Source organism: Rhinatrema bivittatum, chromosome 6, assembly GCF_901001135.1.
Source record: "Rhinatrema bivittatum chromosome 6, aRhiBiv1.1, whole genome shotgun sequence".
Taxonomy (NCBI): Eukaryota; Metazoa; Chordata; class Amphibia; order Gymnophiona; family Rhinatrematidae; genus Rhinatrema; species Rhinatrema bivittatum.
In genome coordinates, this window is record NC_042620.1 from 262573970 (window position 1) to 262599721 (window position 25752).

A 25752-nucleotide genomic window follows, 5' to 3' on the forward strand; every position below is an offset into this window, starting at 1 on the left:
TGCAGATATTCCCTGATTTTGGTTTTATTTCAAGATAGATGAACTGTATTAAGAAAAGTACCTACACTTATTTATTATGAGGCTAATTTAGTTGTAGGAAATTTTGGAAGATTAGTTACAATTTTATTTAGAGTACAGAGGGAATATATATATTTTTTGTGAGAGAGTTTGGACTTTTTATCTATGAGACCAGCAGTCTCTGAATCTACACAGAGTGCTTGATACCCAAGCATCAGCAGCTGCTTCATCAACCATCTGGATGGCAGAAAAGTTCATCTGAAGGATTCAAAGACCACATGAGATTTAGATGAGAATTTATGCTAATATTCTGGACAGAATTTAGGTGGGAGTTTTGAAATCTTGCTTGAAATGAACTGGGATATTTGGCAGGATAATGTTTTCTGTTCTAACTTACAAAAACTCATTTTCTTATTTTAAAATGCTAATACATTTTTCTTTTACTATAAAGCTATGTGATTCTGTTTCCTAGACTCCTAAATGTGCATTCACTAATTTTTTTTGCATTATTTGCAATTGGAAGTGAAGAGACGTGTGATCATTTTATGAATGTTGTTTTTATTTTCTGCTCCAGCTTCTCCTTCCCATCCCTTGGAGATCCTTTAGTTGTGTGGGTGTGTTACACATGTCCATTCTATGTCACACAGATGAGAGGTCGGGGTAATTGATGTGGTCGCTCCTAAAGGGTGGTTTACATACAGGGGTAGAGTTTATAAATCTACACGCGCGCATACTTTTGTTCATGCACCAGGCGCAAACAAAAGTACGCCGGATTTCAATGGCGCGCAAGGGGGTGCACATTTGTGCACGCCGAGCACTGCGCGCGCTGCCCATTCCCTCTGAGGCCGCTCCGATTTCGGAGCGGCCTCAGAAGGAACTTTCCTTCCGCCTCCCCCCACCTTCCCCTATCTAACCCACCCCCCAGCCCTACCTAAATCCCCCTACTAACCTTTAACCGGGAAGTTACACTTGCCTCCGGGCAGTCATAACTTATGCGCACCGGCTGTCTGCTGGCGCGGCAGGCCCCGACACAGTGGCCACGCCCCGGACTGCCCACACGACCCCTAACACACCTCCGAGCCGACACCACGCCCCCTGGTCACGCCCCCGACCGTCCCTTTTTGCAAGCCCCAGGACTTACGCGCGTCCCGGGGCTTGCGCACAGGGTTTTTTTTTAAGGATTACACGCAAACTTATGTGCGTAACCCTTTTAAAATCCAGCCCACAGTTTTTAAATCCCTGTATTATCAACCTAGTCAGTGACTTTTGATATGGTCTCACTATGGGCCTTATTTTCCAATATCGCATTGGTAACGCATTAGGGGGCGTTACCAATGCAAATGAGGCTTCTTTCGTGCAGTGGGGAAACATCGTGTGCGGCGATGTTTTCCCACTGCACGATGATTCTTTCAGTCTTTTATCGCGGTGCACAATAATTGCCGGTTTCTTTTATCGCGGTGCACGATATTTCAATAGGCAGAGAGAGAGAGAGAGAGAGAGAGAGAGAGAGAGAGAGAGAGAGAGAGAGAGAGAGAGAGAGAGAGAGAGCGAGCGCCTTACTATAGTGCCTATGCCCTACATAGGTATTTTAACCCCTATGGGAGGGCCACCTACTAACTCGGGGTGGGGATTAGGTATGAGCGTCGGGGGTTGGGGGCCACTTTCGCATTCCACATGAGACCTACGGACAGAACAGTGGTCTCTAGTGCAGATTTGCTGGCCGTCGGAGTGAGGACGCTCACTCCAAGAAGTGGTTTGGGCAACGTTCTCTCTACCTAGCTTGATGGACACTCTACCTGGGCAACAACATGCTAGGTGGAGAGAATGTTGGCCAAATCTCCGCTTGGAGTGAGCGTCCTCACTCCGACGGCCAGCAAATCTGCACTAGAGACCACTGTTCAGTCCGTAGGTCTCATGTGGAATGCGAAAGTGGCCCCCAACCCTCATACCTAATCCCCACCCCGAGTTAGTAGGTGGCCCTCCCATAGGGGTTAAAATACCTATGTAGGGCATAGGCACTATAGTAAGGTGCTCTCTCTCTCTCTCTCTCTGCCGTGCTAACACTGCGGCTGTACACAACCTGAGGTTATTGTTCTTCGAATATCAGTCTCCAAGTATGTTCCATCCTCTTTTAAGCTTGAAGCCTATGAAATCCCTGAAGAAGAGGCTTTGAATACTGCCCTCTAAATTATCTGTCCTACATTCTCAGATGGTTCTCATCAGGGAGTCATCATGCATGAACTGTGAGGGGAGAATTGCACCATTAGCTCGGTCCAGGAGTGGATCCTATAGCTCCTTCTGCTTCCAGGCTCTGGCTATGAACTGCAGAGACTCCTGCCTGCAAAGCATGAGATGCTGCTGCAAACATTTTGGAACTTTGTTGTGAGTTCTGGATATGCACATCAATGAAATCGATAGAAAGTCCTTCTATACAACAAGGAAATCCCCAGCAAAGTGCAACTAGCCACTAAAACTACCATTAAAATGAGTCAGTTGCATCATTTAATTAAGTTTTCTTTATGGAGTGAAATCTGTGGTCTATGCTAGTGATGTGCAACCCTAAAATATTTGGTTCAGTTTGTTTTCTCACTGCAAGGGCAGGGATGCCTATATTTGGCTTGTTTAATTTTTTTTCAAACCAAACTTTTTTGCCAAACCAAAATAAAAATTAAACCAAAAAAACCCTCCTCCAAAACAAACAAAAAGCCTTTAAACAAACTACAAAAATAAAAACAAAAAAATAGGCTTCCACCAGGACCAGGTCGCTGGGACCAGGGTTGAAGCCCTACTTAAGACCTAGGCCCCAGGCTAGGACCCGGCCTGATGCCTGGTCCCATTGCCAAGGGCAAGGCCCAGCACCAGGGCTCAGCCTGAGATCTGGGTCCTAGAACCGGGCCAAGCCTAAGGCCTAGTCCTGGGGCCAGGGCCTAACCTGAGGTTGGGTCCCAGCACATGGCTTGGTCATTTGGAATGAATCAAAAATGGCCACATTCATTTTAAACAAATGCACATCCCTAGTCTACACAGGATGGGACAGAACCTGAATAGTAATGCTGCACCTTGAGTTCTGTAAACATATCCTGTGTTCTGATGTCACCTCAGTAACACAACACAGACATCCTCTGCTACCCGGCACTCTGTGACGGAATACAGAACCCTACAAAAGAACACATCCAGAACCTATAGTGCAAACCTGCTGTACCCGAGAACAGAAGGCAGACCCTCACCAGATACAGAATAAGGGACCGCAAATTTAAAATGTATACACAAAAATTGAAATGGAAACCCTGCATTCAGTGCAACACCAGAAAAGTAAAACAGAAATGTAATTTCCTATATTGGGGAAAATGCAAAGATATAAGTGATACACATTCCCAAAACCAACATATTCCAATCACTGAAACTGAAAATAAAATGATTTTTTTCTACCTTTGTTGTCTGGACATTTTATTTTTCTAATTGCGTTGGTCCCAGTCTTTTTATTTCTGCTTTCCTCTTTTCTGTCTTCTCCTAACTCCTATTTCAGAGTCTATTTTCCATTTACATTTCTTCTCTCTTCTCCTGTCTTCTTCCCTTATATTTCTGACATTGATTTTCCCTTTCATCTCTCTTTTCTGCTTTTGCTTTTCTCTCTATCCACTTATAGCATGATTTAACCCCTCCTTTTCTCTCTCTTACCTTCCAGTTCTCAGTCTATTTTCACCTCTCAACTACAGAACAGCTTTCCATTCTACTCTCTCTGTGTTCCCAGTCCATCTCCATGCTCTCTTACCCTTTCTCCAGTACTCTTAGTCCTCCTCTGTCTCACTAGTCCCCAGCCTATTCCTCCTCTGACTTTCACCTCCATTTCCACCCTCTGTATTCACCCTCTCCCTGGTCCATAACCACTTTCCTCTGCTTCTCACCACCTGCCCAGCTCCTTCCTTGTCACTCATCACTCCCTCACCTCTAGGCCCCTTCTAATCTCTTACCCAGCATCCCATTCCCCTTTTTCCCAGCTCCATTTCAGACCTCTCACCCGCTTCACAAACCCATTCCTTTCCACTGTCTCTCACTGCCTTTCCAGACCTCCATATCATGTCTGGATCCCCTCTGCATTCTCCAGCTGATCCCCCATGTCCTTCAGTCCATTTAATAAACCCCTCTACTCCTACTCCTCTCTTCATCCAATTGCAAAGTCCCTGCTGTCTCCCCATCCCCTCTCAGTCTCCAAGTCTCCATTTCCTGAGTGCTGGCTCTCCCACCCTCTCCTCTGTATACAGTTTTCCCTCTCCCCTCCAGGAGCGTTCACTTTGTTGCTGCTCCTGTCTTTCGTTCCCACTCCCGCTCCATGCCCTGGCACCTTTGAACCCTGTGGATTATTCCTGTTGCTGGCACTTCTCTGTCTTCTATGGGTCTATGAAGGGCTAGAGGAGTCACATAGAGTTCAAAAGCAAGGGGGGAGGGGGGAGAGAAAGACACGGAAGCAACAGGGAGGGGAGAGCAGAACCGCAGGGCACAGGTCCCTGCTTTCAGCCACGGTGTAAGACTGACCTAAACAGCAGAGCTTCCTTTCCTGCCTGCAGCTGCTCCCGGAAGGGAGGGAACTGAACTTGCGATGTGATCTATAAAGGTCGGAGGGAGGGGAGGGTTGGTGGTTAAAGATTAGTCCTGTGTAAGGGGAAGAACCACGGGCTGGATGCAGCCACGAACTGAATTCAGGAAAGCATGGGATAAGTACAGGGGATCTCTGAGGGGGTGATGGGAATTGCAAGGACTGGATAAACTGGACGGGAAGACTGGATGGACCGTATGGTCTTTTCCTGCCGTCAGGTTTCTATATTTCAGCTGTAAGTGGGGTAGGAGTGGCTTGAGGCTGGCTCCGAGGAATGGCTGAGTGCCCAGATGGGCGTGGCCTGGCTCCGTGTTTGTGAAAGTTACTTTCAAAAGACTTTCCCTGCCCTTCCCTGAACTAGAGTATGCAGAGACTGTACATCCAGAGGGTTATGAAATCGAATACACTATAGAAGGGCTCCAAGCATACTTAACAATATCAACAGAAGAAACTAAAGTGTGAAAGTAAAAGGTCACAATTTCTACTATTAAACTTGGTCAAGCATTGCAAAGAATGCGTGAGACCCCCTCACGCAGGCCACTCTTCCCCTCCATGTGGGACTATAGGGTTCACTGCTTTGGTGTCCCTGTGTACAGATGGTTAAACTAAATTTGTTGTATGCCGCCTTGAGTGAATCTCTTCAAAAAGGTGATCGATAAATCATAAATAAATAAGCACATAAGAAATAAGCAACAAAATGTAAAAAATAATTCAGGAAAAAGAAAATGTTAGCCCTATTGAAGAAGGAAAAATCTCCTGAGCCCTTCCTCTAATCTCCTCAGTTTTCCCCCTACTCCTTTTACCTTTTTGAAGAATATTCACAGGGCAGGAGCAATCCCCAGTCCCTCTTCCCCCACCAGTGGTTTGCTTAGAAATGGCTCCTGCAGACTGATGCCAGCGCCACTGTTAAATTTATTCCATAAAAAGTGGCACCAGCAAACCCAAGACCCAGGCTGGTGCCACTTTGTATGGAAGAAAATTAACAATGTGCCCGTCCTGGGAGTGTTTTTTTCTTTTTCCGATGGGGCTGACATTATTTTAAAATGAAACAAAACATATGAAACTTCGTTCGTTTTTCATTTCATTTAAAAGATTAAACAAATACACATTCCTACAGGCTGCAATAGGCTGTCAGAAGGCCTGTATTGCGTTCAGCGGCTCTCAGGGCCGTCCAACGAGCCGCCACACTTTCCTCCACCCCGAAGTTCCTGCGCCGGCCTCCCTCCTCTAACGTGGCATCAGGCTGTGCCACAGCCCGACAGTATGCCATGCAGCACACGTGACAGGACGCCACTGTCACTGGCTCTGCTCCTTTTAGGGCGCGAGCTTGCCGATCTTGTGCAATTTAAAGGGTCAGCGGCAGGAATCCAGCAGAGGAGTGTCTTGATGACATCATAGCCTCCTCACTATATAAGGCCTTTGTAGACATTAATTCGGCGTCTTGGCAATGGGTCTACTTCCTGGAAGTAGTGATTTGCCTCAGCGTTTTCCTATGTTACTGTTCCTGGCTTCATTTTATTTTTTATTGTTTTATTGTATTTATTCTGTTTCTAACTATTATATAATGATTTATACTATGTAAACCGTTAAGATAGAGCCTTGTGTTCTGTGTAACGGTATGTAAGAATTACATAAATAAAAATAAATAAATTGCTGCTGTGTCCCTGATTCTGTTCCTCGTTTCTGTGTTGGTAGTCTGGTCTGTGTTTCTCCAGGCCTTGTCTCTTCGTGGTCGGTCTTCTGTGTCTCCGCTCCTAGTCGTATTGCTCCTCACCTCCCATCCATCTGTCCATTCCCCCTGGTTCCACGGATGGATCTTCTGGCTTTGACCACTGCCAGAACACTGACTCTCATTGACCTCCACTTGCCACTGCCTAGACTCTGACTGAACTCTGCCCTCATGCCACCTGTGCTAGACCCTGGCCTGCATCTTATCCTCCTCATCGGATCTCTACCTCTACAGAGGCCCATACCTAAGACCAGCCGGCCACTGCACCCGAGGGCTCAACCTATGGGGAACATGGGCTGGTATTGGGGAAGCTTCAGTTGGGCTGACGGGGGCTCCTCCCTACAGGTTGTGCCAACTCCACAAAGGTCCATGCACACAACAGCCTGTATATAGAAAAGATCACAGGCAGATGCAATAAGAAGCACTTAGCTTAGCACATGGGTTTACTGGAGGTTGGGCCCAAAAAGCAACAAGGTAGGCAATCTAGAAAAGCCGTGAGCAAACGTAGGAAAATAGATGCCTGAAGAATGTCTTTTTCAAATCTTTATTGGCTGGAGACGCATAAAACAATAAAAGATGCCCGACTCAGGCCGAGTTTTGCCACAACCATGTGGCTGTCTCAGGGGCTAAGAGACAAACATACATAAATACATAATGAATAATTCAAAATCATAAATAAATAAAAACATATATATAAAATATGACGTATAAAATGAATAGATAAATAAAATCAAAATTAGAAACCCCACATAATTAATTAAATATAAAACAATGAAGCAAAAAGAAAAATACCGTTATGTAAAACATATAGGAAGTGAGAGCATATAGGCAACATCAATCTAAGATCAATAAAATAATATGTATTTATAAATAATGTGTGACAAACCAATATTAATTTTTATAACACAAAAAACAATAAATCAATGAATGAATGAAATATGTACTTTAAAAAGGTGTAGGGAAATTATGTGACTTGTTCTGCCACACATTACTTCTGTTGCATTCTAAACATCCTGACATCAGGGCCAGCGCGAGGTATTAGGCGGATTAGGTGGTCACCTAGGGCTCCAGAAGTGGGCAGGATGCTGTCTCTGGACATGAGGGCAGTATTTTTTTTAACTCAAAGGAGTCAGGCAGCAGATTTGAAATTGTAGGCCTCACATATTGGGATGCATCAGTCGATGAGGTAAGGGAGCTCTGGCGATGCTGGAATTGTGGGGGGAAAAATATGAAGGAATATGATGTCATCATGATGTCAATGCCTAGTGTGGTTGGACACCCTCACACTGGAACTACCTGTCATTAAATCTCTGGTGTTTGGGATCTTAATATCGTCCTAACCCAGCTTATGAATCCTCCATTTGAATCTCTGGAGTTAGCTAGTTTAAAGTTCATAACACACAAAATATTTTTAGTAGCTGTCATTGTGAAGGGTAGCAAGTATGTGAGCCCTTTGTGCTGCAGCGTAGTTGATGTAGTCCCGAGAATGTACGCATGAGGCCTACGCCAGTAGCTGGTGAACGCATTCTGAAACAGGACAGTCTGGAGCTTCACCTATACCGGCCGCCTCCCCCACAGGTTGAGCCCATGGTTCTGGTGGCCAGCAGGATTTGGGTGGGTCCCTAGGGAGGTGAACTAGAATCCAAAGGCACATCGGGGTCAAGGCAGGCAGCAGACTAATGACGTTAGAGATAGGCCAAAGTAGGAACAGGTGGCTAACAAGATTGGTCAGGTCCAGGCAAGGGGTCAGATCCAGGCAATTGTTTTTCCTGGCACTATTTTTCAGTGCCAGGAAAAATAGTGAAAAGTGTTCTAAACATCAAAATCACAGAACATATAGAAAGACATGGTTTAATGGAACAAAGTCAGCATGGCTTTACCCAGGGCAAGTCTTGCCTCATAAATCTGCTTCACTTTTTTGAAGGAGTTAAAAACATGTGGATAAAGGTGAACTGGTAGATGTAGTGTACTTGGATTTTCAGAAGGTGTTTGATAAAGTTCCTCATGAGAGGCTTCTAGGAAAAGTAAAAAGTCATGGTATAGATGGCGATGTCCTTTCGTGGATTACAAACTGGCTAAAAGACAGGAAACAGAGAGTAGGATTAAATGGACAATTTTCTCAGTGGAAGGGAGTGGGCAGTGGAGTGCCTCAGGGATCTGTAGTGGGACCCTTACTTTTCAATATATTTATAAATGATCTGGAAAGAAATATGACGAGTGAGATAATCAGATTTGCAGATGATACTAAATTGTTCAGAGTAGTTAAATCACAAGCAGATTGTGATAAATTGCAGGAAGCCCTTGTGAGACTGGAAAATTGGGCATCCAAATGGCAGATGAAATTTAATGTGGATAAGTGCAAGGTGCTGCATATAGGGAAAAATAACCCATGCTATAGTTACACAATGTTAGGTTGCATATTAGGAGCTACCACCCAAGAAAGAGATCTAGGCATCATAGTGGATAACACATTGAAATCGTCGGTTCAGTGTGCTGCGGCAGTCAAAAAAGCAAACAGAATGTTAGGAATTATTAGAAAGGGAATGGTGAATAAAACGGAAAATGTCATAATGCCTCTGTATCGCTCCATGGTGAGACCGCACCTTGAATACTGTGTACAATTCTGGTCACCGAATCTCAAAAAATATATAATTGCAATGGAGAAGGTACAGAGAAGGGCTACCAAAATGATAAGGGGAATGGAACAGCTCCCCTATGAGGAAAGACTAAAGAGGTTAGGACTTTTCAGCTTGGAGAAGAGACGGCTGAGGGGGGATATGATAGAGGTGTTTAAAATCATGAGAGGTCTAGAACGGGTAGATGTGAATCCTTTTTTTACTCTTTCGGATAATAGAAAGACTAGGGGGCACTCCATGAAGTTAGCATGGGGCACATTTAAAGCTAATCGGAGAAAGTTCTTTTTCACTCAACGCACAATTAAACTCTGGAATTTGTTGCCAGAGGATGTGGTTAGTGCAGTTAGTATAGCTGTGTTTAAAAAAGGATTGGATAAGTTCTTGGACGAGAAGTCCATTACCTGCTATTAATTAAGTTGACTTAGATAATAACCACCGCTATTACTAGCAACGGTAACATGGAATAGACTTAGTTTTTGGGTACTTGCAGGTTCTTATGACCTGGATTGGCCACTGTTGGAAACAGGATGCTGGTCTTGATGGACCCTTGGTCTGACCTAGTATGGCATGTTCTTATGTTCTTATGTTCTTATGTCAGGTCCAAGTAAGGGGTCAGGTCCAGGCAGCAGGCAATCATGGTCAGGTCCAAGCAAGTGGTCAAGATCTGGAGAGTCAGGCCAAGAGTAGATGAAGACACTGGACAAAATGGATAGAACAGGACAAGGCGAAGCTGGACAAGGTGGACTGGACGAGGAAGGCTGGATGAGGCAAGGCTAGACTCAGGAATACAGGGGAACAGGAATCAGGAATACACAAGCAACATGTACTGCAAGGCAGAAGACCCATTGCTGAGGCGAGGTAATGCTTAAATAGCCCAGTTGGGCTGCCGTCATTGGGAGGTGCTGCTCAGTGTTTCCTGCCATGGGGGCCTATATTATGTGCACACATGCACACCTAAAGGAACGTGGCAGCCTGACGGTGTCAGCAGCCGTCAGCAGCATGCAGCGACAGCACAGTTCTTCCAAGACGGGAGGCCTCTGGCAGTGTTGGTCAGCAGCAGGATTGACTGCGGTGGCTTGCAGGGCAGTCTTCTGAGCTGCAAAACGTAACAGTTATGTCTGCTTGATGGGTCCGTGAATTACAAGCACTGATCTCTTATTCACTATATCTCCAGTTCTTCTACAACAGGGTAGTCCTGTGTATTTCCCCTATGTTTCTTCTGACAGTGGTGTTAACTTTTCACATCTATCAAGCAATTGACCTCCCTACCTTTTTTCCAAGGATAAATGTTTATAAAGGTGAGAAGGCTCTTCATATTTTGGATTTTAAAACAGCCTTGGCATACTATTTGAAAAAGACTCAGTCTCAATCAGGTTTCTCAACTGCTTGAATCTTTTGATCCCAACAGACTGGGTGTGTCAGTTGCCAAGAGAACTCTGTTGAATTGGCTAGTGACTGTATTGCACACTGTTATGGACTGGCTGGCTTACAGATTATGGGCTCTGTCAAGGATGATCAAGTGAGTGCTGTGGAAGCTTTAGTGGCTCATCTTAAGGCCACTTCCACTGAAGACATTTGCAGAGCTACAATTTGGTCATCTGTGCATTCCTTCACATCCTACTACTCTTTGGACAGCATGTCAAAAGTTGACAGTAGTTTTGGACAAGCAGTTTTGCACAGTTTGTTCACCCAATAGTCCACTCCCTACTGGTGAAGTCAGGTTGCTTAATCAGTAATTGCTCCACTGTGCAACCTCTCAGTTAGGGACTCCCCATTTGTCATGGCTAATTCAGCCTTGTTTGTCAACATAAAAAGCAAATTTGCTTACCTGTAAACAGGATTTTCCTATTTTCTGCCCGCCTCCTTGGAGAGTCGACTACCTTGCTAAAGCTGAAGCTCTGAAACAGATTGAAGAACTCATAAAGCAATGCATAAGCATGAACCAACATGCATGCTCATTGGGAGGGTAATTTTAAAAAGCATTTACATGCATAAAACTGGGTTTTACATGAGTAAATGCACTTTACCCATGTAAGTGGGCTTTTTAAAATTGCTATAATACTGTATATGCCATTGAATTGTCCATAGGTTATATGCATGTAAGTGCACTTTATGTATGTAAATGACTTTTGAAAATTGCTACAATACTATGTTATGTTTACATGCATAACTCCTTTTAAAATTCACCAGTAAGAATTTTACTGAGCTATGAGAGAGGGGTCCGTTTGATGCTGTTGGATAATGTCCAGATATAACAAATCCTAGCAATGGCTGAGAATTACTAAATATCAATAGACAAAAAAGATCCAGCTCAACAAAGGGAATGTTTGTAAAGACTCTGGGGAGACCTCATATAGGGCCACTGAGGGCTACGAGCTTATATATCCAGCTCTAGAAGGCGCTAGGGCTTTTAAATCATTGGAATCCCAGAGTTGATGATTCTTGAAGAGCTATCAAGTGAAAAGCCCACTTAGGACCTTTTGAATTTTGTATTACCAGTCCTGTAGTATTTCAATCAAATCATGCTGGTGTGTTTTTACGTAGAACATCTTATGCAATCTGCGTGCCGTCCGACATTGCAATGTTTCGGAAGATCCTTCTTCAGGGAAACCGGATTTGCTAAATGCGACTGGCAAACAACTTGATATTATGCTGGGTGGTCAATGCGTTGGTGTGAAAGAGCCTTTAAACATGATGCGCAGAGAAATCCTACTGGATACACCGGATCTGTCACTGACTCTTTACAAACATTCCCTTTGTTGAGCTGGATCTTTTTTGTCTGTTGGATAATGTCCCCCATGTGTCATGGCTAATTCATCCTGCTGTCTATGGAGGTAACCCTGTTTACAGGTACGCAAACTTGCTTTATTAAAATATTCTCACAGAATCAGAAGCATAGAAGCAGGGGGAACAAAGCCGTTTAGATAACAGCAAAGGACATTCCTTTCATTGAGAGTGAAACTAAAACCACTTTAACATCTGCTGAAATCTTAGAAGCACAGATTATGCAAACAAAAGAAAGCTATTACAAAGTTAAGATGGCAAACCTTACATACCCAGAATATTCTGCTCACAATCCAGGACCAAACAAAAATGCTGATTAAATGCTGTATTGTTAAACCCGGAAGTGCCTTTTTTTTTTTTTTTTTTATTTTGCAAATTTCCATTAATACATTTATCAAGTATAATGTTTAAAGAAAAACAGGATATACATAATTATTAAATTTTACATTCAGTTAGTTATCCTGAAAAATATAAGAACCAAAAAGCAAATATAATCAAAATATAACTTCTCTTTACATATTTAGAATTACCAAAGTATTCCTGTGTACAAAACAGTTGTAGGGGATCCAAAATTTCAAAGGAGCACTTATTACCATAAGGATATACACCATATATATAGTGAGATTTAGCAGAAACAAAACATTAAACCAACTGTTGGGAAGTTATAGTTGCTTGCACAGTTCCTTGACTACGTCGGGTTTCCAGGAATTTCTCCAGTTGCTCTGGATCAAAATAAAAATATTTTACACCATCTACGCGCATAGCGCACTTACAAGGGAATCTGATCATAATTTGTATCCCTAATGTTCTGGCTTGATTTGCCAAAACCAAAAATTTTTTACGTCTTGTCTGGGTTTCCCTAGAGACATCCGGGTAAATCCATAGTCTTTGACCCAGAAAAAGGGAGGTACGATTTTGCAAATACAATTTTAGCAAGTCATCCCTCTCAGAGGGTGACTTAAATTTTACTAATAAAGTACCTCTTCTTTCAATCTGAGATATATAAGAAGATTCAATCAAATCAGTTACATTCAATGATTCTCCTTCCACTGGTTGATTTTCCATTTCTCCAACATTTTTCCAGGAAACAAAATAAGCTGATGTTATCTTAGGTAATGCTTCTGTAGATAATTGTAATACATCTTGGAAATAGTTCTTCAGTTGTTCTCTTGGAGAAACTAACCTGCACTTGGGAAAATTTATAACTCTAAGGTTAAATGCTGCGGCAAGAATCCTGACTAATACCAACAGAGGAACACACATCACTCCCATACTACAGAACCTGCACTGGCTGCCAATCAAATATAGAATATTACACAAGGCTCTCACTATAATCCACAAAGTCATTCACAACCAACAACAACTAGACCTCCAGATTCCCCTTAAATTATACTCATCAGACAGACCGATTCGAGAAGCATATAAAGGCACCCTGCAACCCCCTACAACGAAATCTACTCGCCTATCATCTACCAAAGAACGAACCTTCTCTACAGCTGGCCCAACCATCTGGAACAAGATGCCCACAGAACTCAGATTAGAACCATGCCCGTTTACCTTCCGCAAAAAACTTAAGACATGGCTCTTCATCCAGGCCTTCACTTAACCTACAGTTCCAGCAATTCCTCACTAATTCAGACACTGACTCCTACCTAAACTCTCTGACAAGTGTAGCCTATACACTTATGCCTCTTCTCATCATATTATTGTATTATCTAATTTGTTCAGTTATGCCTTCTATCGCTCCGGCTATCCTAGCCCTCCAGGTTAATACCCCTTCTTATATGTAACTTTCATTTCTTGTTATATGGTTGACTTTGTTATTCCCCTCATGTTATCTGTAAACCGATCTGATATGAATTTTCTTTCATGAAGGTCGGTATATAAAAATGTTAAATAAATAAAATAAATAAATAAATTATATCTCTGCAGATTTTCCAGGTTTTCCACCTTCTTGCTTAGAAGTGTTTCTCCTTTTATTATTGCAGCTTGCACTTGTTTAATTTGATTAATCTCTTTATCCAGTGTCTCTATGGTCTCAGTATGTTGAGATATCACAGAGTTGACATTATAAAATGCTGTTTGTAATTCTTTTATAGATGTAGTTAGATTTAATACATTATTTTGTAGAGCAGATATCGCTTGCCACAGTGTCTCCATTGTAACAACCTTTGGTTTCTCAAATTTAGTATAAGGTAATATGGTTACCGTTTGCACTGGAGAATCTGCCTGGAGATCCGGAGTCTTTCGGGGCTGTGTTTTCTTCCCACCCGAAGTGGCCATTTCTTCACCGCTGCGGTTTCGAGCATCCTCGATTTCGCCCTCCATCAAAGGCGAGGAAGTTAACAGTCCTCGCGCTGTTTTCACCGCCGAAATCTCTTCCACTGATCTCTCCCCGATCGGGCTTATCGCAGACAACGCCATCCGTTGCTGGGACCGGCCTGGATCAGTGGCTTCTTCGGCGCTTGGTGGTTTAGGCACAGTTGGAGCCCTGGGACTGAGCGTGACTTCTCCCATGAGCGTTGGCACTTGCTCCTCACCTAGCGCTCTCGCGGGACTCTCCAGGGTTGGACATTCTGCTTGTGGATAGAAACCCTCTATCGTTGTTTGAATAAGAGAGGGTCGCGATGGGGTCGGGGCATCCTCTCTGACTCTTCCTTTACGTTTCGTATGGGGCATCGCGCTCTGCTAGACCCCAAAAACGACGACAAATAATTTTACAATGCAAACGGATCAGGAGCTCCTTTCTCCACTCCTCTCACATCAGCGCCATCTTGGATCGGCACCGGAAGTGCCTTTTTGACCCTGATTTTATTGAGAGAATCAAGATGGACAGTTCATATTTGCATATAGGTGGGGCTAGGGTTTGTCTTATTAGTTTTTAAGCTCTATTAAGCAGGGACTGTCTTTTTGTATGTTTGTACAGTGCTGCGAATGTCGTGTAGTGCTATAGAAATGTTAAGTAGTAATAGTAGTATTAGTGGTAATGCAGATCAAGAACAAGATAGCTTGCTGTAAGGAAACAGAAAGAGGCACAGAATAAATACTTGCCATTACCAAAAAAAAAAGTGAAATCAGAGGAATGAATAAAACAAAATAAAATAAAATAAAGAAATGTAAGGTTAATATAAAATAAGTTAAGATTTAATCTTAATGTACCATGTTTCAGATATCGAAATGGTTTACATATGTTATGCCTGTCGGTTGCAGATGGCTGCGACCCCGAGTTTTCATGTCCTGCACTACTCTCCTGCCCTCCACGGAGTTGCTCACTACGCAGGCTTGTCTGCATCGCCGTGTTCCACGGGACTCTCCTCAGTGCTATGGACGCTGCCATTTCCTGCTCCGACACTGGGCCCTCCTAGGCGCGCACGCGTCACAGGCCCCGCCTTTGAAGCCTCTTTGGTGGGAACCTTGGGGGCGTCCTGCTGTGATGATGTCATCGGCCTCTCATTCATAAGCTCCACCGTCACCCCCAGCAAACTGACTTGGCAACAAGTTCCATCCTGCACTGAGCTCCTGCGGATCCCTGAGACATCGCCTGCTGCCGTTCCTTGGACCCTGACTGGCACCCGCTCCTCGGGGGTCAGTGTGCGCCTCGTTGGGGACTTGCTCCCCTGGCCTACCCCGCTCCTCGGGCTGGCTCTGTGCCTCTTGGGTCCAACCCTGCCTTGGCTCCAGCTACATGTGTCTCTTCTGGATCATCGCAGTGTCAGTGAGTTCTACGCTTGGCCTCCTCACTCCTTAAGGCTGTGCCTATATCTTTGTCTGACTGTCAGCGCTTGCCCGCTCCTCAGGCCGTGCCATTACTGCAGAGATCAACCTTGTCCTGCCCCGTTCCTCGGGGCTGGATTCCAGCTTGCCCTTGCCTGGCAACTGTCCCGCTCCTCGGGTCAGCTACTGCTTCGTCTCTGGCATCATCTCTGCTCTCCGGGCTTTTATCTACACCAAGAGGCGGAGGCTGAGACTGGACTCTCCACCTGTGGGTGGTCTATGTTCCCTCCTACGTTCACCACGTTGCAGCTGCGCCCCCTTAGGGCTGACTTCCTGGAGAACCTCCTTCAGTCTACCATTCTTTGGGGGTTAGCTACTAGTCCTTGGGGCCTCTCCATCACTGTGCGTAGAGCTCCCCGCTGTGCCGATAACCCGCCTCCTCCCCACAGGCTGTAACAACCGGCACCTTGGGCCAAGGGTCCACAAACCCACAAATCATAACAATGGCAAGGCTCTGGCATGGGCTTCACTGCTCTGGGAACAAGCAGATCCCGTCCTTCGGGATCTTCTAGGGTTTCTTGCCCTATTTTGGTCAGTCTTTGAAGACCCCAGCCGGTGTTCCATCTCTGGGTCAACGCTGCTCCACCTTCAACAGGGCTCCAGCCCTTTAATAGACTATGTCATAGACTTTCAAACTCTCGCGTCAGAATTGCATTGGGACTCCGACTGCGCTCCATCTTCTTGGAGGGATTGAGTCCTCGCATAAAGGACAAATTGGCTGCTCGTGAACCACCCACCTCCTTGGACTCCCTCAATGACCTTACTGGGCACATCAACCGTCGATTACAAGAACGCTCTCATGAGTCCAGAGCATCCTGGAAACTGGCTCCTGGACCACCTCGAGCTCGTCGTTCCTCCTCCTCAAGTCTGACCAGTCCATCTATCTCCCCAGAAGAAGAACCATGAAAATGGGAAGGAGTAGACTCTCTCCCAAGGAAGGTCGTCATCAACAGCAGTCTGGCCTTTGCTTGTACTGTGGCCAGTCCAGGCATGCCATTGCCTCGTGTCCCATCTGTCCAGGAAACTGCCGGGCCTAGGTTCTGCTGGAGGACTCCTCCTAGGCCTGACTTCACCGTCTCCTCCGCTGACTGTTCCTGTGTCTATCCGGATGAACAATCAAGAATTCCACACCTTAGCCCTGGTGGACTCCGGGGCTGGAGGGAACTTCATTTATTTATTTATTTATTTATTTATTTATTTATTTATTTATTTGGGCATTTTTATATACTGAACATATTGTATACACTTCACGTTGGTTTACATCATATTTGGGGACAGTCTTTAATGACTTTGTCCCAAAAAGAAAAACATTTGAATAAATAATTAAATAACCCTATAAATACTAAAAACTCATAAAATAGTCAATACTTAATTTTTACTAAATAATAAAATACATCGCTAAGATGTCTCCCAAGTTTTACAACACCTACGAGACCATCAACTCTTCGCCAAGCTTGAGAAGTGCTTTTTTGAGCAAGAGTCTGTTCCTTTTTTGGGATAAGTGGTCTCCAGTCAGGAATTTAGGATGGATCCCCAGAAACTAAAGAGCATCCGTGATTGGCCACAGCCCACGGGCCTCAAAGCCCTCCAGAGATTCCCTGGCTTTGCCAATTACTACCACTCATTTATTCACTATTATTCCACCCTGACTGCCCCACTCACAGCCTTGACTCGCAAGGGTGCCAACCCCTCTCAGTGGTCACTAGAAGCCATGCCCGCCTTCCAGGACCTTAAATCGGCCTTCTTAAAAGAATCATGTCTCCGATACCTGGACCCCATACGTTCGTTCGTGGTACAAGTCGACGCCTCCGACGTCGGAGTTGGGGCAGTACTGAGTCAGTTCTCCACTACCCATAAGCTCCATTCCTGCTCATTCTTCTCTCAATGCTTTACACCTGCCGAACGAAACTACGGCATCGGGGATAAAGAACTGCTGGCCATCAAATTGGCATTCGAAGAATGGCGGCCCTGGCTTTAGGGGGCACAACACCAGATTACGGTATATTCAGACCATAAGAATCTCCAATACCTGCACCAGGCCCAGCTCGCTGGTCTCTCTTTTTTATGAGGTTCAACTTTGTTCTACGATACCACCCTGGTAATAAGAATGGTCGAGCTGATGCCCTCTCTCGATCATTTGTAACTGAGGATCTGCCAGACACCCCGTGACACATTATTGACCCCACAAGGGTCATTCTGTCTGCCACCTTTCCTGTGCCTCCGGGTAAGTCAGTGGGTCCTCGCCCGCTGCGGCCGAAGGTTCTACGATGGGCCCATGACTCATTGACCTCAGGGCATCCAGATCAGTCCAGGACTCTCTCCACTCTGCAGCACTACTATTGGTGGACCACCATGCGAAAAGACACCCAAGCGTATGTAGAGCCCTGCCCTACGTGCACCCAGCACAAACCTCCAGCAGGGAAACCACGGGGCCTTTTACAGCCACTCCCTGTTCCCAGTGAAACCTGGACCCATTTAGCCACCGATTTTATCGTGGATCTGCCGATCTCCAACGGAAATAACACCATTTGGGTCACTGTCAACTGCTTCTCTAAGATGGCACATTTTGTAGCCCTACCTGGCCCACCCATGGCACCTCAATTGGCCGAATTGTTTTTTAAACACGTGTTTCGGCTCCACGGCCTACTCAGACATATCCTCTTGGACCATGGGGTTCAATTTACCGCTCACTTCTGGAAATCTCTGTGTAAGAAGTTTGTCATTTCCTTGGATTTTACTTCGGCTTATCATCCTCAAGCCAACGGTCAAACCAAAAGGACTAACAGAACCGTTAAACAGTTCCTGCGAGCCTACGTGAGTCTGCAGCAAGATGATTGGACTAGCCTGTTGCCCTGGGCGGAGTTCGCATGTATCCTCCTCCACGGGGTCGTCACCCTTCCAACTGGTCTACAGTCGCCAACCTTTGCCACCTCTTCCACTCCCGCTGTCCGTCGCTTCTCCGGCAGCGCAGGCAACTGCCCAGGAACTACATCAACTGTGGCAAAGTACTCAACGGTTGCTCGAAAAAGCTACCCAGAGATCAAAGAAGGCTTTTGACTCCCATCACCGTGCTGCACCACAGTTTCAACCTGGAGATAAGGTATGGCTCAGCACTAAGTTCGGCTTCTTCAGTGGTTCCTCCTCACATTGTGCTCTCTGTCAGTGCTCATGCTGCTTACCTGACATGGCCTGATGCTGCCACCAGCTTAGTCCACTTCATCGACCTGCTCCTTGCTCCCACGATACACTCTTTTTCTTCTTCACTGGATTCAGGCTCCTCACAGTACCGCGGTCTTCCTCCACCTCGGGGCATTTTCCTGCACAATCGCGGTTGTGTGTGAAATGGAGATGGCATGTGAGAGTGAGAGCCTGTGTGAGAGAGAGACAGCATGTAAGAGTGAGAGTCTATGTGTGTGTGTGTGTATGTATGAGTGAGAGAGAAAGAGACAGCATGTAAGAGTGAGAGACTATGTGTGTGTATATGTGTGAGTGAGAGAGAAAGAGACAGCATGTGAGAGTGACAGCCTGTGTGTGAGAGAGACAGCATTTAAGAGTGAGAGCCTATGTGTGTGAGTATGTGTGAGTGAGAGAGAAAGAAACAACATGTAAGAGTGAGAGCCTATGTGTGTGTGTATGTGTGAGTGAGAGACAAAGAGACGGCATGTAAGAGTGAGAGCCTGTATTTGTGTATGTGTGAGAGAGACAGCATGTAAGAGTAAGAGCCTATGTGTATGTGTGAGTGAGAGAGAAAGACAGCATGTAAGAGTGAGAGCCTATGTGTGTGTGTGAGAGAGAGAGACAATGTGTGAGAGTTAGAGCCTATGTGTGTGTGTATGTGTGAGTGAGAAAGAGACAAGAGAGTAAGCGTGAGAGCCTGTGTGTATATGTGTGTGTATGCGTGAGTGAGAGAGACAACGTGTAAGAATGAGAGCCTGTGTATGTGTTTGAGGGAGGAAGGGCAGGAGGAGAGAGAAGAAATAGAAATTGAAAAAAGAGACCCTGAAAAAGGATTTAAGAAAAGACTGAGAAGGGGAACGTGGAAAATAGAGGCTGAGATCAACTGATTACAAAAATAAGATCACACAACAAAGGTAAAAAAATGTATATACTATTTTGAGTTTTTAGTGATTGACAAATGCTGTTTTTGCTAATGTACAATATATATTTGTATTTTGTTCTTTCTTTAATATTCCACTCTTCAGAATCTGGTTTCTTGGCTTTCCATTTCATTTTTGTCTGCATGTTTCTGTTTCTAATTTTTAGTCCCTTATTCTGTATTAGGTGAGGGTCGATCTGTGTTCTGCCTCTGTGTGACTGAGGTGCAGTATTTCTGTTAGTGTGTAGCTTCTCTGTAGGGCTTTGTAGCAGTCTGACTTGTTCTGTTTCCCCAGTAGGTGATATGTAGTGTTCTAAGGCCTGGTATAAAATTTGCATTGTTGCCTTTTCATAGATAAGGTTGCTGCTGTTTAAGTCCTGAGAATTAATGCTGTTATAGAATGGTATGGCAAGGTTCTAGGTGTCTTTTTTTTACAGGGGTTTGTGTTATTTCACAAAGAGGCAATGAAGAGAGTTTGATTTACCATTTCTGAGGTGAGAGAGAGAGTGTGTGTGTGTATGTGTGTGTGTGTGGAAGAGGGGGAGAATTGAATGAGTGTGCATGTGCGTGAGAGTCTGTGGGTGAATGAGAGTATGTATGTGTGAAAGAGAGTATGAGAGTGAACATACAAGCGTGTTAGTGCATGTATGTGAGTGAATGTGAGAGAAATTCTTGTGTGCATGCTGCTACTGGTGCACACGCTGCCCCCCCCCCCCCCCCCACTAACAATCTCAGGGTGACTGGAAATCAAAAGTTCCCAGGTATGACAATTGTTTCTCTCTTACCTGTTGGTGTAACAATTTCCTTTCTCCTTTTTCAGTGTTTGTACTTCACAGCCATATATAACAACTGTTGGAGTTCAGAAATTAGAAACTTGTCACAGCAATTATAAACTTTATGTAGCTTGATGGAATCTCTCCATTTTGTTATTGATCTTGAATATTTTTATGTTCAACACAAAAACAAAAACTAACAATGTATAAGTGATGGACCCTCCAAATGGGCTTTGTCACTAGTGAGTGGCATGGAAAAAAGTAAGGAAGGTTTCTGATTACTTTCTGAAGCTTAAATGTTTGTTCAAATTCAGATGTTTGGGCCCCTTTTGTTGATGCCTGCAATTATGGTGAATGGCCACCAGATGGCAGCAGGAATGTTGAGAGGTCCCTAATATAGGTTATTGTCCATAAAGTCTATGGAGAGAAATTTCCAGATGTATTTGCTTAATGAGTTTTGTAGAATGTTTTCGTTTAAGAGGAATGGAAGACAGGTTCTCTCTGGGGAACAGTTACAGGACTATAAATTAGGGTTCCAATGTTGGTGGGGAGAAACTAGGGAACTAGGGACTCTTCTTAGGTCTTACTGCACCCTCTCCTCTGCTCTCTTTTCCCGTATCCTTGATCTGCGAACCCTTAGAGTATCAGGGGCAGGAGGTAATTTCATTTTACAACGATTAGTGGAGCACTTGCGGATTCCCACTGCCACCATGACGTCTCCACTACTCCTATCTTCAATTTATGAAAAGCACTTACCGGGCGAAGTAACCCAGCTCACGAACCAGTATGTCTACGGACCGGCGCTCTCCATTCTGAAACCATCTCCTTTTTTGTTTTAGAGAAGGCCATGCACCCTATAGTACTGGGGCTACCGTGGCTGCAGCAGCATATGCCTCAATTCAATTGGCCACTCTGGAGCTTTCACGATGGGGTCCAGACTGCCATGGTAAATGCCTGATGGAGGTCGCTCATTTACCCTGCATGCCAACTACCCCATTGATGCCAGAGTTGCCGCCTCAATATGCATCCTTTCAAGATGTCTTTTCTAAAGAAGCTGCAGACGTACTACCACCACACATATCCTATGACTACGCCACCAATATGAAGCCTAACACTGAACCACCCAAAGGACGGGTTTACCCTCTCTCTGTGGTAGAGAATAAAGCCATGTTCGAATATATTCAGGAGAACATCCAAAAAGGCTTCATAAGACCCTCCAAGTCTCCTGCTGGCGCAGGCTTCTTCTTTGTGGGGAAGAAGGACGGAACGTTGCATCCATGTATAGATTACAGGGATCTCAATGAGATAACTGTGAAAGATCGCTACCCCTTACCACTCATCTCAGAGCTATTTGACAGACTACAGGGAGCCAAGATATTCTCCAAGCTTGATCTTAAGGGAGCCTACAACTTAGTTTGCAATCGCTCTGGCGATGAATGGAAGACAGCCTTCAACACCCGGGATGGTCACTTTGAATATCTAGTGATGCCCTTTGGCCTGTGCAATGCTCCGGTTTCTTCCAAAATTTAATGAACGACATTTTGCGGGACCTCCTCTACAAATGTGTCGTTGTATACTTAGATGACATCTTGATATTCTCCCAAGACATGACCACTCATCTGGAGGATGTCAAAAGAGTACTGCAAAGACTCCGCGAGAATCATCTACACGCCAAGTTGTCTAAGTGCAAGTTCCACAAGGAATCAGTGCCTTTCTTGGGGTCCATTGTTTCCATAGAATACTTAAATAGACAAGGTCCTAGTGTTTGCTCACTATATATTGCACTATACCACAAAAATGTTTTATGATTATTATTTCTTTATTTGTATTCTTTTCTTCATTATTACAAATTTTGTTAATCCTTAATACTATATAATAACCTCATTCCACCACAATACCTAAAAAAACCACACACTCATTCATCCAGATCATACCACATTCATACTCCCTCTAACCCCTTAAAAATACACACATTCCTTAATATCACAAATTCAGAGAACCATTCTTATCCTATTTATCTATCACCACTTTCAATACACAGTCGTGAACTATTGAGAACTATATTGTTTTTATCAGTATAAGTAAATACATTTCTTAAATTGATATTTGCAAATATCACCAAACATGTGCACTTTTCTTACATTCTCAAACCACAATAATAGAGATCATATTTCTTATTTTGTAGAATTTATATGAAGTCCAAATTCTTTTACTCTTCTTCACAATTTAATGTCCCAGCAGTAAGTTCACTTTTCATTTGTCCGTGCACACAAAGGATTTATCTTTTTTTAGTATCAAATGGAGTCCATTTTCCTTTTGAGCTTCTTTCAGCCACAAACCTCTTCACCAATGGACAACTCTATTAAAACATACCCAGGATTTATCTTTTTTTAGTATCAAATGGAGTCCACTTTCCTTTTTAGCTTGTTTTAATAGAGTTATCCATCAGGCGACCACCAGAGTCAAAACTCTACTGGAGATCCTCGGGTGGGTGGTCAACACAAACAAGAGCTGTCTGCAGCACTCACAATCTCTGGAATACCTGGGAGTCCGGTTCGACACCAGACAAGACAAGGTCATTCTGACTCCTACAAGGAGAACAAACCTGATGAACCAATTGCAAAACCTGTTAAGCAGTTTTCGCCCGAAGGTGTGTGATTACCTCCAAGTCCTTGGTCTCATGTCATGCACACTGGAAGTGGTTCCATTGGCAAGAGCTCACATGCAACCCCTACAGCGTTCCCTACTGTCACGATGGAATCCAATGTCCCAGAACTACTCCTTTAGCCTCCAGCTCCCGGAGGAAGTTCGAACCCAGCTACAATGGTGGCTACAAGAAGACCATCTGAGCAAGGGAGTAAGGCTATCCCTGCCGACCTGGAACCTGCTCACCATGGATACGAGCCTACGAGGGTGGGGAGCCCACTGCCAGGGACTGACCACCCAGGGGCAATGGGACAAGGAAGCAAGGGCAGTCAGGCTAGCCTGCTTATGGTTCAGTCACAGACTCCGGGGCAAATCGGTCAGAGTCACGTCGGACAACGTCACAACAGTTGCCTACATCAACCGCCAGAGAGGAACCAGAAGCCAACAGGTGTCCCTGGATATAGACCCCCTAATGGCATGGGCGGAGTCAAACCTACAAGAGATCTCAGCCGCCCACATCGCGGGAAAAGACAACGTCACCGCGAATTACCTCAGCAGAGAAAGTCTAGACCCAGGGGAATGGAGATGGTCAGCCATAGCCTTCCAGTTGATAGTAAACCGCTGGGGAACACATAGGTAAAGCACTGATTTATCTGTGTACATGGCTTTGAATATTGCCCTCTTATTATTCTACATTTCCATATATGGTAAAAATTAGCAGATTTTCTCCACTCATATAGGGGCAGATTTTCAGAGCCCTGCTCGCGTAAATCCGCCCAAAACTGGGCGGATTTACGCGAGCAGGGCCCTGCGCGCCGGGAAGCCTATTTTACATAGGCCTCCCGGCGCGCGCAGAGCCCCGGGACTCGCGTAAGTCCCGGGGTTCTCCGAGGGGGGCATGTCGGGGGCGTGTCGGGGGGCGGGCCCGGTCGTCACGGCGTTTCGGGGGCGTGTCGGCAGCGTTTTGGGGGCGGGTACGGGGCGTGGCTACGGCCCGGGGCGGTCCGGGGGCGTGGCCGCGCCCTCCGTACCCGCCCCCAGGTCGCGGCCCGGCGCGCAGGAGGCCCGCTGGCGCGCGGGGATTTACGCCTCCCTCCGGGAGGCGTAAATCCCCCGACAAAGGTAAGGGGGGGGGTTTAGACAGGGCCGGGCGGGTGGGTTAGGTAGGGGAAGGGAGGGGAAGGTGAGGGGAGGGCAAAGGAAAGTTCCCTCCGAGGCCGCTCCGATTTCGGAGCGGCCTTGGAGGGAACGGGGGTAGGCTGCGCGGCTCGGCGCGCGCCGGCTATACAAAATCCATAGCCTTGCGCGCGCTGATCCAGGTTTTTAGCAGATACGCGCGGCTCCGCGCGTATCTACTAAAATCCAGCGTACTTTTGTTTGCGCCTGGAGCGCAAACAAAAGTAGGCTATTCGCGCGCCTTTTAAAATCCGCCCCATTCTGTGTCATCTCTACATTGATCTAATATTAATTAGAAATTAGCATAATTTTCTCACAATTATTTAATCCAGAGATTCTCAACCAGTGTGTCGCCAATCGCTGGCAGGTGTTTTGTGGCTTCCCGGTGACCCATTGCTCCGGCTGTGCTTCCCTCGCTCTCCTCCATCACAGCGAGATGCAGATATTCTTCCATTAACACTGCTGCCGTTCTGTCCGGGCAGGAATGGCAGAAGTGGAAACTGGCAACATCAGCGGCATGGCCCTTTCTTCTTCCCACCCCCTTGGCCTGGAACAGGAAGTGATGTACAATGGGGTGCACGGGAAGAAGAGAAGACCATGCTGCATAAATTACCGACAGCAGCGCAGACCCGGAACAAAATGAAACACATCCAGCGATCAGTGATGAAAGAAAGAACAGAGTTAGCCCCCACAGCTGATGGGATTCTTCATTCTCGGGCCACAGGGGCTGGATGAGGAGGCTACTTCAGCTGCCATTTCTGCTGGGGAGGAGGGGGGTCATAAGTGAGAGTGAACCAGAGGGACAGAAAGCATGTGTGTGTGATTGAGAGCTTGTATGTAAGAGCATATTGACAGCATATGTGTGATTGAGAGAGAGAGCAAGTAAGTAAGAGAGAGACTGGTCAGGGAGTTGACGTGTTTCTGTGAGAGAGACAGGCTGGTCAGGGAGATGACTGGTGTGTGAGTGTGAGGGAGACAGACTGGTCCGGTAGGTGACGTGTTTCTGTGAGAGATAGAGACAGACTGGTCAGGGAGGTGACATGTTTCTGTGAGAGGGAGAGACAGACTGGTCAGGGAGGGGACTGGTGTGTGTGTGTGTGTGTGTGTGTGGGAAACAGAGTGGTCAGGGAGATGACTGGTATATGTGAGGGAGATAGACTGGTCAGGGAGGTGACATGTTTCTGTGAGAGAGAGACAGACTGGTCAGGGAGGGGACTGGTGTGTGTGTGTGTGTGTATGTGTGTGTGTATGTGTGTGTGTGGGAAACAGAGTGGTCAGGGAGATGACTGGTGTATGTGAGGGAGACAGACTGGTCAGGGAAGTGACATGTTTCTGTGAGAGAGACAGACTGGTCAGGGAGGGGACTGGTGTGTGTGTGAGGGAGACAGAGTGGATAGGGAGATGTCTGGTGGATGTGAGGGAGATAGACTGGTCAGGGAGGTGACTGGTGTAAGAGACTAGTCGGGGAGGTCACTGGTATGTAAAAGAATAGTTGTGGGGGTCTAATTGGTGTGTGTGTCTGGTTG

General features: G+C 45.4%; 1 protein-coding gene across 1 annotated transcript in view; it reads right to left on the reverse strand.

Annotated features, from left to right (window-relative positions):
- LOC115094217 (sulfotransferase 1 family member D1-like) overlaps positions 1-4669 on the reverse strand; it is a 64742-nt gene extending 60073 nt beyond the window's left edge. Inside the window, exon 1 of the mRNA XM_029607033.1 lies at positions 4552-4669. The gene's annotated coding sequence lies outside the window, so the exon portion shown is untranslated. The remainder of the gene's footprint in view (positions 1-4551) is intronic.
- Between the last annotated feature and the right edge of the window lie 21083 nt (positions 4670-25752).